At 37.0% G+C, this 12,148-nt stretch overlaps 1 long non-coding RNA gene across 1 annotated transcript in view; it reads right to left on the minus strand.

Moving 5' to 3' along the window:
• The window catches only part of LOC129059685 (uncharacterized), a 70,501-nt gene that overhangs the window by 6,543 nt on the left and 51,810 nt on the right, over nt 1-12,148 (minus strand). The window contains exon 2 of the long non-coding RNA XR_008525706.2: nt 5,127-5,243. This is a non-coding gene — a long non-coding RNA (uncharacterized LOC129059685). The remainder of the gene's footprint in view (nt 1-5,126; nt 5,244-12,148) is intronic.

Raw genomic sequence — 12,148 nt, forward strand, 5'->3', positions numbered from 1 at the left:
GTCTTCCTTCTTAGCTCCTGGTTTTTCCATATACATTTCAGAGTAAGTTTTTTGGCATTTATTTTCTGGCCATGATGGATTTACCCTAACTCCTGAAATGAATAAAAACAGACAAAATATTTGAAACAATGATTTTCAAAATACTGGACATCAAGAAATGAAGGACCGTGGTCCCTGAAAGATGGAGAAAAAAGGAGGTGAGCACTATGATTATCCCCAGATTACTACCTTGATAGAATTTCCAGGCCATGGAGCAGGAAGGGAGAACCCTGCAGAGCCTGGCACACTCCTTATGTTGAGGAAGTGGAACTAACAGTTCAGAGAAACCAACGAAGGTACAGTTGACAAGGCAGAATAATGGAGAGAACAGGGCTGCACACAGAGAACCCCAAAGAACTGCATAGAGTTGCCTTTGTAAATTCACCCAAGTACTGCAGCACATGTATGTGAGGGAAGTGCCCAAGGCTAGGGAAAGAACTACCTGAAAGGGTTAGAAGTAACAGTAACCTGCACTTGCAGTTAACAGTGCCCTGTGCCCACACACAATGGGTAATAATACCTATTCCTATCAGCAAGACTGGAAAACCTCATGATTCACAAGCATAGGGTAGAGTATACAAAATGATCTTGCATCAGTGGTGGGGAATAATTAACCCTAGATTAATATCTGCTTCAGTCCCACCTAATATATCTTAAAAGCAAGACCTGGAAGGATTACAGTTTCCTTGTAATATAACTGTAAACCAGAATGAATCTCAAGAATACTTACAGGCATAAAATAATGCCCAGTACCCGCAACATAAAATTCACAATATCTGCCATCCAACAAAAAATTACCAAATATGCAAAGAAGCAGAAAAATATGACCCATAATGAGATAAATAGATCAAAACTGACCTCAAAGCTGACACATATGTTAGAATTCAGATAATGGTATTAATATGGTTATAACTATATTCTAGATAATCATAAAGTTAAGAGACATGAAAGTTTTTTAAATGCAAATTAAATTTTTAGAAATGAAAACTACACTTGTAAAAGTGAATTCTACACTAGAAATGTGTGAGGTATGTAATACAATGAATAAGATTAACAGCAGATCACACAGTGCATAACAAAATATTACTAAATTTGAAGACAAAATAATAGGAACTCCAAAATGAAGCTCAGAGATTTTTAAAGAATTTTAAAAAATGAACAATAACTATAAATTATGGGTCAATTTCACTAATATATGTGTAATTACAGTTTCTGAAGGAGAGAAGAGGGGCCAGAAAGAAAAATAATAACTGAATATTTTCCCAATTTGATAAAAATTAAAAACCCACAGGCCCAACAGACTCAACAAACGCTAAGCACAAGAAACATGTAGGAAAGTATACCAAGGAGTATTATAATCAAATTACTCAAAACCAGTGATAAGGTGAAAACCTTAAAAAGCAGCCAGAGGAAAAAGGACATGCAAGAAGAATAAAGACAAAGGTAATGGCAGACTTTTTTCCTGAAAATATGCAAGTGAGAAGACAGTAGACTAACACCTTTAAACTAATGAAAGAAGAAAATTGTCAAACTAGAATTCTGTATGTACCAAAGACTATCTTTGAAAAAATAAAGAGAAAACAAAATTTTTTATGACATAAAAACTTGAAGAATTTATCACCATCAAGCTTACACTATAAGAAATATTAAAGGAAGTACTTTATGCAGAAAGAAAATTATATTACATTGAAATCTGGATTTACACAAAGGAATGAAGAACACCAGAATTGGTAATTACATGGGTAAACATTTTTAAAATTTTTTATTATTTAAATGTCTTCAATATATTACAAAGGTAATAGCAGATTTCTTGCCTGAAAGAATGCAAGTGAGAAGACAATAGACTAATACCTTTAAACTAATGAAAGAAAAAACTGTCAACCTAGAATTCTGTGTGTACCAAAGACTATCTTTGAAAAAATAAAGAGAAAAAAAAATTTTTATGACATATAAAAACTTGAAGAATTTATCACCATCAAGCTCACACTATAAGAAATGTTAAAGGAAGTACTTTAGGCAGAAAGTAAACGATACTAGATTGAAATCTGGATTTACACAAAGGAATGAAGAGCACCAGAACTGGTAGTTACATGGGTAAATATTTTTAAAATTTTTCATTATTTAAATATCTTCAAATCTTACCTGTTAGAACAAAAGTAACAATCAATGTAGGATTGGATCTGTAACATATGTAAATGTAAAATGACAGCAATAATACAAAGGTCAGGAGGGGAGAGATGTAAGTATATTATAAGGTTCTTATATGTGAAGTAGTATATCATTCAAAGGTAAACTGTGATAAACATACATACTGTAAACCATAAAAAACCACTAAAATAACAAAATACAAAGAGTTATAGCTAATAATGTAACAAAGGAGATAAAATGAAATCATAAAATAATCCAAAAGAAGGCATATAGAGAGGAAAAAGTGAAGACAGGGACAATAGGGACAAAGGGATAACAAATAGTAAGATGGTAGATTTAAGCTTAACCATATCAAAAGTTGTATTAAATATAAATGGTCTAAAGATTTCAATTAAAAGGCAGTTACATCAGATAAACTTTTAACAAAGCAACAGGCCAGGTGCACTGGCTCATGCCTGTAATCCCAGCTCTGTGGGAGGTCAAGGCAGGTGAATCACTTGAGGCTTAGAGTTCAAGACCAGCCTGGCCAACAGGGTGGAACCCCACCTCTACTAAAAATACAAAAATTAGCTAGGTGTAATCTCAGCTACTTGGGAGGCTGAGGCATGAGAATTGCTTGAACCTGGGAGGCAGTGAGCCAAAATTTTGCCTCTGAACTCCAGCCTGGGTGACAGAGTAAGATTCTGTCAAAAAAAAAAAAAAAAAAAGAGAAGAAGCTAATTGAATCTAGCTCCAAGCCCTTGTCATCATTTTTAGTGTACTTGACTTTGATATATAGAATGAGACGTAGGTTGAGGTTCATTTTTTGGTTCCAGTACTGTTTATTTAAAACATTGTTCTTTCCCTATTGAATTGCCATGGTGCTTTGTCAAATAAATTGGCCTTGTATGTACAGGTACATAGCTGAATTCTTTATGCTGTTTCACAGATCTATATCCCTATCTTTATGCCCAGTGCCACACTGTCCTGATTACTGAGATTTACAGTAAGTCTTGAAATTATATAGAGTAATTCCTCCCAAATTTTCCTATTTTTTCAAAATTGTTTTGGTAATTCCAAGACCTTTACATTTCTGAATAAATTTTAGAGTGAATTTGTTAATTACAATACATAAAGCTTACTTGGATTTTACTTGGGATTACATTGAATCTGTTGATCAATTTGGAGAGTATTAACTTCTTAATGATACTGGTTTTCCAATCCAAGAGCATGATATTACTTGAGGTCTTCTTTTATTTCTCTCAGTAATATTTTGTAGATTTTGGTGTACAGATCTCATACGTTTTAATGAATGTGTCCCTAAGTAGTTCACATTTTGATGCTATTACAAATGGTATGGTTTCTTGAATTTTAATTTCTGATTGTTCATTGCTAACTGTAGAAATACAATTGATTTTTTTATATACAGATGCATCTTGACTTACAATAGGAGTTACATCTCAATAGACCCATCATAAGTGGAAAATGCCTTAATATACCTAACCTTCTGAACATCATAGCTTAGCCTAGCCTACTTTAAATGTGCTCAGAATGCTTACATTAGCCTACAACTGGGTAAAATTATCTAACACAAAGCCTATTTTATAACAAAGTGTTGAATAGTTCATGTAGTTTATTTAATACTGTACTGAAGTACAGTTTTTACTGAATATTTATTACTTTCACACCATTGTAAAGTCATAAAATCATTAAGTTGAACCATCAAGTTGGAGACTTTATATTGACCTTGTATCTTGCGACTTAACTAAATGTATCAGTTCTAGTTTTTACATAGACTATCATATTTCTTCCATTTTTCATCCTAATATATAATACCTTTATGTTTCTTGCCTTACTGCATTGGCTGGACTATTTAGTCCAATGTTGAATAGAAGTGATGAGAACATACTTGCCTTTTCCTGATTTTAAAAAGAAAGAATTCAGTCTTTTAATATTATGTTAGCTGCTGGTTTTTTGTTTTATTGTTTTTGATAGATGCCTCTGATCAGATTGTGGAAGTTCCTTTCTAGTCTTAGATTGTTAAGAGTTTTACCATAGATGGATGTTGATATTTGTTCAATACTTTATCTGTGTTCATTGAGACAATCATAGAGTTTTCTTTGTTAATGTGTTAATATGTTAAATTCCATTGATTAATTTTTGAAGGATAATCTTGCATTATTGGGTTAATTCCTATGAGGTAATGACATATTGCCCATCTTATATGTTGCTAGATTTGGTTAATATTTTGGTAAAGAATTTTGTGTTTGTGTTCATGGAAGTTATTGTTGGAAGATGATTCTCTGAGTGTCTTTTTTTCTGCACATCTTGTGAGGCACTGGTTACCTGTGATCTGAACTGTCTTTTCCAAAATCTTTGTAAGACATCTTGTAAGATGGAGATAGTGACTCTCTCTGAAGCAGAGGGCAGGTTTGTTTACTATTCAATATAATAAGGATAATGTTTTCCTTTGGGGCAAAGGTTAGCTTGGTTTGCTTGTAGCCCATTATACAAGCTTCAGATTTCCTAACCTTGGAGTTCTTCAGCTTTGATGCAAACCCACTGCATATGCACCATCAACCTGGGCTGCTCTGTGTCACTCCCATGGGTCCTGGGTTGGGGGAGGAGGAACCAACATATATATGAAACACATGATACTTACTGTACTGTCAGTAATACAGTCTTTTATCTCTGACTGAAGACTCTTATGTCTTTTACCAGCATTAATGATATTATGGCAGTCTAAACTATTGGCTTGCAGTAAGGTAAACTCCCAGACCCTTCACAATTCTTGACAGTTTTTGGTGATAAAAATGGGATGCTGACAGAGACCTGACTTTCTGAAAAAGAAAGGGAAGGGTTCCAGTGGTGCAGGTAAGAGGAAATGAGAAAATTTTCTAGCATGTGATCTCACCCAGTTGGTTGGAAGAAGGTGGTAGAAGGATCCCTTACCATCTTACCTGTTAGTGAGTGTTTAGAGGCTGAGCAGCAAAGGTAGGATTGAAACAAGTCACCTGAATGGTGACTTAATGGTTGCTCACTTTCTTCCTGCGGGCTTTCACTGGATAGAAGATACCCTGTTGGTTGGAAAGAGAAGCCTTGGTGTCAATGGCCCTGAAGGCAGAATTATAGCACCTCCATCAGAAGGGATGGACTGATAAACCCTGAAAAAATTCAGGAGCCTGCCTGCTAAGTGTTTTGGAACTATGTGGCACATTAACAATGCTCAGTCTTCCTGGAAGTGAAGAAAGAGCTGTTGTCTCTTTAGCATCCCACCACAAAAACACAGTCCTAGCACATTATTGGTCTCTGTGGAGTCTAATATTAGAGACAGTATATGCCTTACTTGAGCATTACACTTTGTCCTTTATATAGACTATCCCACAAACCAGTTAGTATAAGTGGTTCTGTGCATTATAAGTGGTTCTGTGATTGCTGTGAAGCCATCTGTGGCAACCTCTCTACCTAAAGACCCCCAAATCCTAATGACATTTTTGAACAATAAGTTTCAATTACTGAAGATTTTGCCAGTTGGAGTTTCTTGCAATGGGAGGCTGCCGCTGAGGTTTTGAACTTGTCATCTTCTGTTGTGGGGAACACCTTTTCTGAAAAGCAGCTATTAGTTTGCTATTGGGGAATGACTGACCTATGGAGGCCTTGTGACTCTTTTGCCTGTACCAAATTATTCCTATTTAGGGACTCAATGACCTAGCAAGGTGGGAAGGATCCAGCATGCTCATTTGTCAAGTAGTAACGGTATATTTCAGATATACTTCCCACCTCCATTCTCGCAATGGTCATTCAGTCATTCCATGGGGTGAATGGTTATCATCCAGTTGGCGGCTTATACAAACAGGATAAATTGGATTCACTACCCTAAGGCAGCTACTCCAAAATAAGGAGTAGACTCACTTATCTAAACTGATCTGGGACTCTTTCATTGCATAAGCCAGCCAGGAAGTCACATTGGAGGCATTGTCAATCTGTGCCCCTCAACTGATATGTAAGTGCAGCTTGGACAATTAACTTGCCTTCTTCCTGAAAACAATGTGACTTGCACTTTAGGGGTGGTAATGAGAGACCTGCAAATGTTTACGGAAACATCACCAGTAGATCATGTATCCCTCAAGTGATTGCAATTATCTCTTCAAAGTGAAAATATTGGATATTCAAGAGAACTTCCTGATGGGATGACTGACTCATTACATATGTGCAGCTGATGCAAGCAGTTATCCCCAATTAGAGTTATTCAATTAGAAAAGGTAATATTTCTTCTTGAATTTAGCTGACATTTTCAATGATATCACCTTGACACTGGAGATATTCAGGTCAGCTTCAACTCAATGGCCAGGGTTATTATGGGTGATAGAATTATCCTAGACTTCCACTTTGCAGGCCAGAGCAGTGTGGGCAATTGCTAACAGAACTTGCTCTACTCATATTAATGTCTCAAACCAAGTGAAAAGGTCAGCAGGATCTTAACAGGAAAATCACCTGGCTTTCAAAGGTAAATCCTAGCAGTTTATGGGATTTGTTTAGCTGGTTGGGTCTAGGACCTTAGGGGGCATGGTTGAGTTTACTGTTATGTTATTGGTGTCATCCTATTGTTTGGAGTCTTCATTATCTTTTTTATCAAAGTGTTACTTTTAAGATATATGATAAGAATCTGATTCAGGTTCTTTGTTCCTTTATATGTAACAGATATTTCTGTAAGCTTTTAGAATTACTTATTTACATTTCTTTTTTTTAAAAATATTTTTAAATACTTTTATTTTATTCTTATTAAAGTTTTAGGGTACATGTGCACAATGTGCAGGTTAGTTACATATGTATACATGTGCCATGCTGGTGTGCTGCACCCATTAACATGTCATTTAGCATTAGGTATATCTCCTAAAGCTATCCCTCCCCCCTTCCCCCACCCCACAACAGTCCCCAGAGTGTGATATTCCCCTTCCTGTGTCCATGTGTTCTCATTGTTCAGTTCCCACCTATGAGTGAGAATATGCGGTGTTTGGTTTTTTGTTCTTGCGATAGTTTACTGAGAATGATGATTTCCAATTTCATCCATGTCCCTACAAAGACATGAAATCATCATTTTTTATGGCTGCATAGTATTCCATGGTGTATATGTGCCACATTTTCTTAATCCAGTCTATCATTGATGGGGATTTGGGTTGGTTCCAAGTCTTTGCTATTGTGAAGAGTGCTGCAATAAACATACGTGTACATGTGTCTTTATAGCAGCATGATTTATAGTCCTTTGGGTATATACCCAGTAATGGGATGGCTGGGTCAAATGGTATTTCTAGTTCTAGATCCCTGAGGAATCGCCACACCGAATTCCACAAGGGTTGAACTAGTTTACAGTCCCACCAACAGTGTAAAAGTGTTCCTATTTCTCCACATCCTCTCCAGCACCTGTTGTTTCCTGACTTTTTAATGATTGCCATTCTAACTGGTGTGAGATGGTATCTCATTGTGGTTTTGATTTGCATTTCTCTGATGGCCAGTGATGGTGAGCATTTTTTCATGTGTTTTTTGGCTGCATAAATGTCTTCTTTTGAGAAGTGTCTGTTCATATCCTTTGCCCACTTTTTGATGGGGTTGTTTGTTTTTTTCTTGTAAATTTGTTTGAGTTCATTGTAGATTCTGGATATTAGCCCTTTGTCAGACGAGTAGGTTGTGAAAATTTTCTCCCATTCTGTAGGTTGCCTGTTCACTCTGATGGTAGTTTCTTTTGCTGTGCAGAAGCTCTTTAGTTTAATTAGATCCCATTTGTCAGTTTTGGCTTTTGTTGCCATTGCTTTTGGTGTTTTAGACATGAAGTCCTTGCCCATGCCTATGTCCTGAATGGTATTGCCTAGGTTTTCTTCTCGGGTTTTTATGGTTTTAGGTCTAACGTTTAAGTCTTTAATCCATCTTGAATTAATTTTTGTATAAGGTGTAAGGAAGGGATCCAGTTTCAGCTTTCTAGATATGGCTAGCCAGTTTTCCCAGCACCATTTATTAAATAGGGAATCCTTTCCCCATTGCTTGTTTTTGTAAGGTTTGTCAAAGATCAGATAGTTGTTACATTTCATGTAATTAAAAATTATCATTTGATTGAATTCAGTCTTTCTATAGTATGACTAGGAATGGGATTTTTCTTTTTTATCTTGTGCTTTTAAAAATTTGTGCATTTTCAATCTGAATTCCTTTTATTTTTTGAAACTGGGCCTCCCTCTGTTTCCCAGAGGGAGTGTAGTGGCATGAACATGGCTCACTGCAGCCTCTACTTCCTGGGCTCCAGTGATCCTCCAGCCTCAGCTTCCCAAGTAGCTGGGACTACAGGTCCATGCCACCATGCCCAGCTATTTTTTTTTTTTTTTGGTAGAGAGAGAGTCCCACCATGTTGCTGAGCCTGCTCTTTAACTCCTGGGCTTAAGCAATCCTCCTGCTTCAGCCTCCCAAAGTGCCGGGATTACAGGTGTAAGCCACTGCACCTGGCCCTGATTTCTCATTTTTAATTTTAGAAAATTCTGTCATTTTTCTTCCAATACTTGAAATTGTTCAAATACATCTAAGTGTCAGTAATCACATAATTGAGAAAGGTTTAATTCATCTCTTAGCTTGGATATTTAAATATCCAAATATATCTTGTTTATAAGTGATACATGTTTAAAACAGCACAAGAAGATTGAAAATTAAAAGATGTCAAAAGATATACCTGGTAAATGTTGAATAAAAAAGTTTTATATTAATGTTAGTAGTACACCAAATAGAGTTCAAATATGAAGCTTTAAAAAAATAGAGAGAATTCTTACTGATAAAAGGCATTGTATAGTAATAGAGTATAACTAGAGAACCATTTTTTTTTTTTGAGATGAAATTTCACTCTGTCCTGATCAGGCTGGAGTGCAGTGGTGGGATCTCGGCTCACTGCAGCCTCCCCGTCCCAGGTTCAAGTGATTCTCCTGTCTCAGCCTTCTGAGTAGCTGGGACTACAGGTATGTGCCACCACACCCGGCTAATTTTGTATTTTTAGTAGAGACGGGGTTTCACCATGTTGGACAGGCTAGTCTCAAACTCCTGACCTCAGGTGATCCACCACCTTGGCCTCCCAAAGTGCTGGGATTACAGGTGTGAGCCACCGTGCATGGCCAAGAACCACTTTAGATTTAGTGGCCAGGGAATGTTTCTCAGAAGAGGTGACGTTTAAGTTGGGGTCTAAATTACAAGGAAGAATCAGTCTTGTGAGAATCAAGGGAAAGAGCATTCCAAACTGAGAGAAGAGTTAGTACAAAGGCCAGAAGCAAGTACAAGGGAAAGGAAGCAAATTGAGATTGGAGACATAAGAAGAGGCCAATCGGGTAGGAATTTGTAATTCAAAGAAAAGAATTAATAGACTTTATATATAGTAAAAAAGGACTATAGTTCAACTTCTATAAATCTATATGTGGAAATTCTTATCCAACAGCCCAATATAGCCAAAGCTATAACATGTAGATATCTATAAACAATAGAGAGTGTTTTGCAGCACTGTTTATACTAGTGAAGCTGAATCAATCAATAATTGATTGTATGAACTTACATTACACACACTATGACAAGCATAACAATGATTTAAAAAAATTTTTTTTTTTTTTTGAGATGGAGTTTCACTCTTGTTGCCCAGGCTGGAGTGCAATGGCACAATCTCAGCTCACTGCAGCCTCCAAGGTCCTCCCGGGTTCAGGCCATTCTCCTGTCTCAGCCTCCTGAGTAGCTGGGATTACAGGTGCATGCCACCATGTCCAGCTAATTTTTTTTTTTGAAAACATACTTTATTTTTTATTTTTTATTTTTTTTGTGAGCCCTAACTACTGGCTATGGACTCCCCACAGTAGAACTTCATGGCTGTGAGGACAGATAAATTCTGTGAATACACTGAAAGTTTGTTTGATCAATGTTTTCTGCTTGTAATTAAAATCTTACGGTAAGAAACAAAGTTTTAATTTTCAAAATAATTTATGTATAGATGTTTTTACTGTGCAGGCACTACCACAGTTTTACCTTGAGTTTTGCAGATTAACCAGAAAAAGAAATGAGAGTAAAAATGTTAAAGTGATTTTTCTTTGATGAAACTTTAACATACTAAATATAATATTTTATCCAAGGTCTTAATAATTGTTGTGAGAATCAGAAATATAAAATGAAAAGTTTCATGGCCCAAGTCAACTTTCTCCGTATTTCAGTGAAAATTAACCAAAAATTTAAAAATAATCTTCTCAGCTTTTCTTTAAGGGAGAGAGGGGAAGTGGGGAAGAGAGAGAAGTGGTGGGGTTGTGGGGGGGTGGGGGAGAGGAGGGGAGGGAGAGACAGGGAAGGAAGAGAGATGTGGTGGGGTTGGGGGGGGTGGGGGAGAGGAGGGGAGGGAGAGAGAGGGAAGGAAGAGAGAGAGGAGGGGAAAGGAGAGAGAGAGACAGAGATAGAGAGAGAGAGAAAGAGAGAGAGGGAGAGTGTGTATGTCTTTCCCTCTTCAATGATTCCTTGATGAGAGGAGTTCCAGTTTCCATTATGTGTTACTGGACCTTAAAACAAAACAACCGTTTGTAAACTTTCTGATTATCTGAGAACAAATAGTTGTATTCTAAACCAAACACATTCCCTCTTGTGCTAAATTCCTTGATGATACACAAATGAACTCTTCATAGATTCTGTATACAAGGACTTTAGCAGAGGTAATAAATCAAGACACATGAAATATAATAGCCAATAATGAGGTGATAAATGCCATACAAGAGAAGTGATATGAGAATTGAGGAGAGGATCATGGCTTTCATATAGGACAAGGTGGTTTCATGAACATAATTTGAGACATGTTTAGGGACTGGGAATAAAGGTCTAGGAACGAACGGCTTAGGCAAAGGCACAAAGATGAGAAGAAGACATGATTCAGTTTGGATTGAATGAAGTTCATATAAAAGGGAACAGTGGAAAACAATTCTAAAGAGCTAGGTTTGGACACAGCTCAAGAAGGACCTGGAATGGTAGGTTGAATAATGGACAATCATGTGTCATTGGGCAGAGTGAAAGTGGTTAGGGGCACAGGCAAATCTCCCCCTCCCTCCCCGCTCCCCACCGGCTCTAAAACTACTTTAAAGTTCATATGGAACCAAAAAAGAGCCTGCATCGCCAAGTCAATCCTAAGCAAAAAGAGCAAAGCTGGAGGCATCACGCTACCTGACTTCAAACTATACTACAAGGCTACAGTAACCAAAACAGCATGGTACTGGTACCAAAACAGAGATATAGACCAATGGAACAGAACAGAGCCCTCAGAAATAATGCCACCTATCTACAACTATCTGATCTTTGACAAACCTTACAAAAACAAGCAATGGGGAAAGGATTCCCTATTTAATAAATGGTGCTGGGAAAACTGGCTAGCCATATCTAGAAAGCTGAAACTGGATCCCTTCCTTACACCTTATACAAAAATTAATTCAAGATGGATTAAAGACTTAAATGTTAGACCTAAAACCATAAAAACCCGAGAAGAAAACCTAGGCAATACCATTCAGGACATAGGCATGGGCAAGGACTTCATGTCTAAAACACCAAAAGCAATGGCAACAAAAGCCAAAATTGACAAATGGGATCTAATTAAACTAAAGAGCTTCTGCACAGCAAAGGAAACTACCATCAGAGTGAACAGGCAACCTACAGAATGGGAGAAAATTTTCGCAACCTACTCGTCTGACAAAGGGCTAATATCCAGAATCTACAATGAACTCAAACAAATTTATGAGAAAAAAACAACCCCATCAAAAAGTGGGCAAAGGACATGAACAGACACTTCTCAAAAGAAGACATTTATGCAGCCAAAAAACACATGAAAAAATGCTCACCATCACTGGCCATCAGAGAAATGCAAATCAAAACCACAATGAGATACCATCTCACACCAGTTAGAATGGCAATCATTAAAAAGTCAGGAAACAACAGGTGCTGGAGAGGA

The sequence above is a fragment of the Pongo abelii genome, chromosome 4 (assembly GCF_028885655.2).
Source record: "Pongo abelii isolate AG06213 chromosome 4, NHGRI_mPonAbe1-v2.0_pri, whole genome shotgun sequence".
Classification (NCBI taxonomy): Eukaryota; Metazoa; Chordata; class Mammalia; order Primates; family Hominidae; genus Pongo; species Pongo abelii.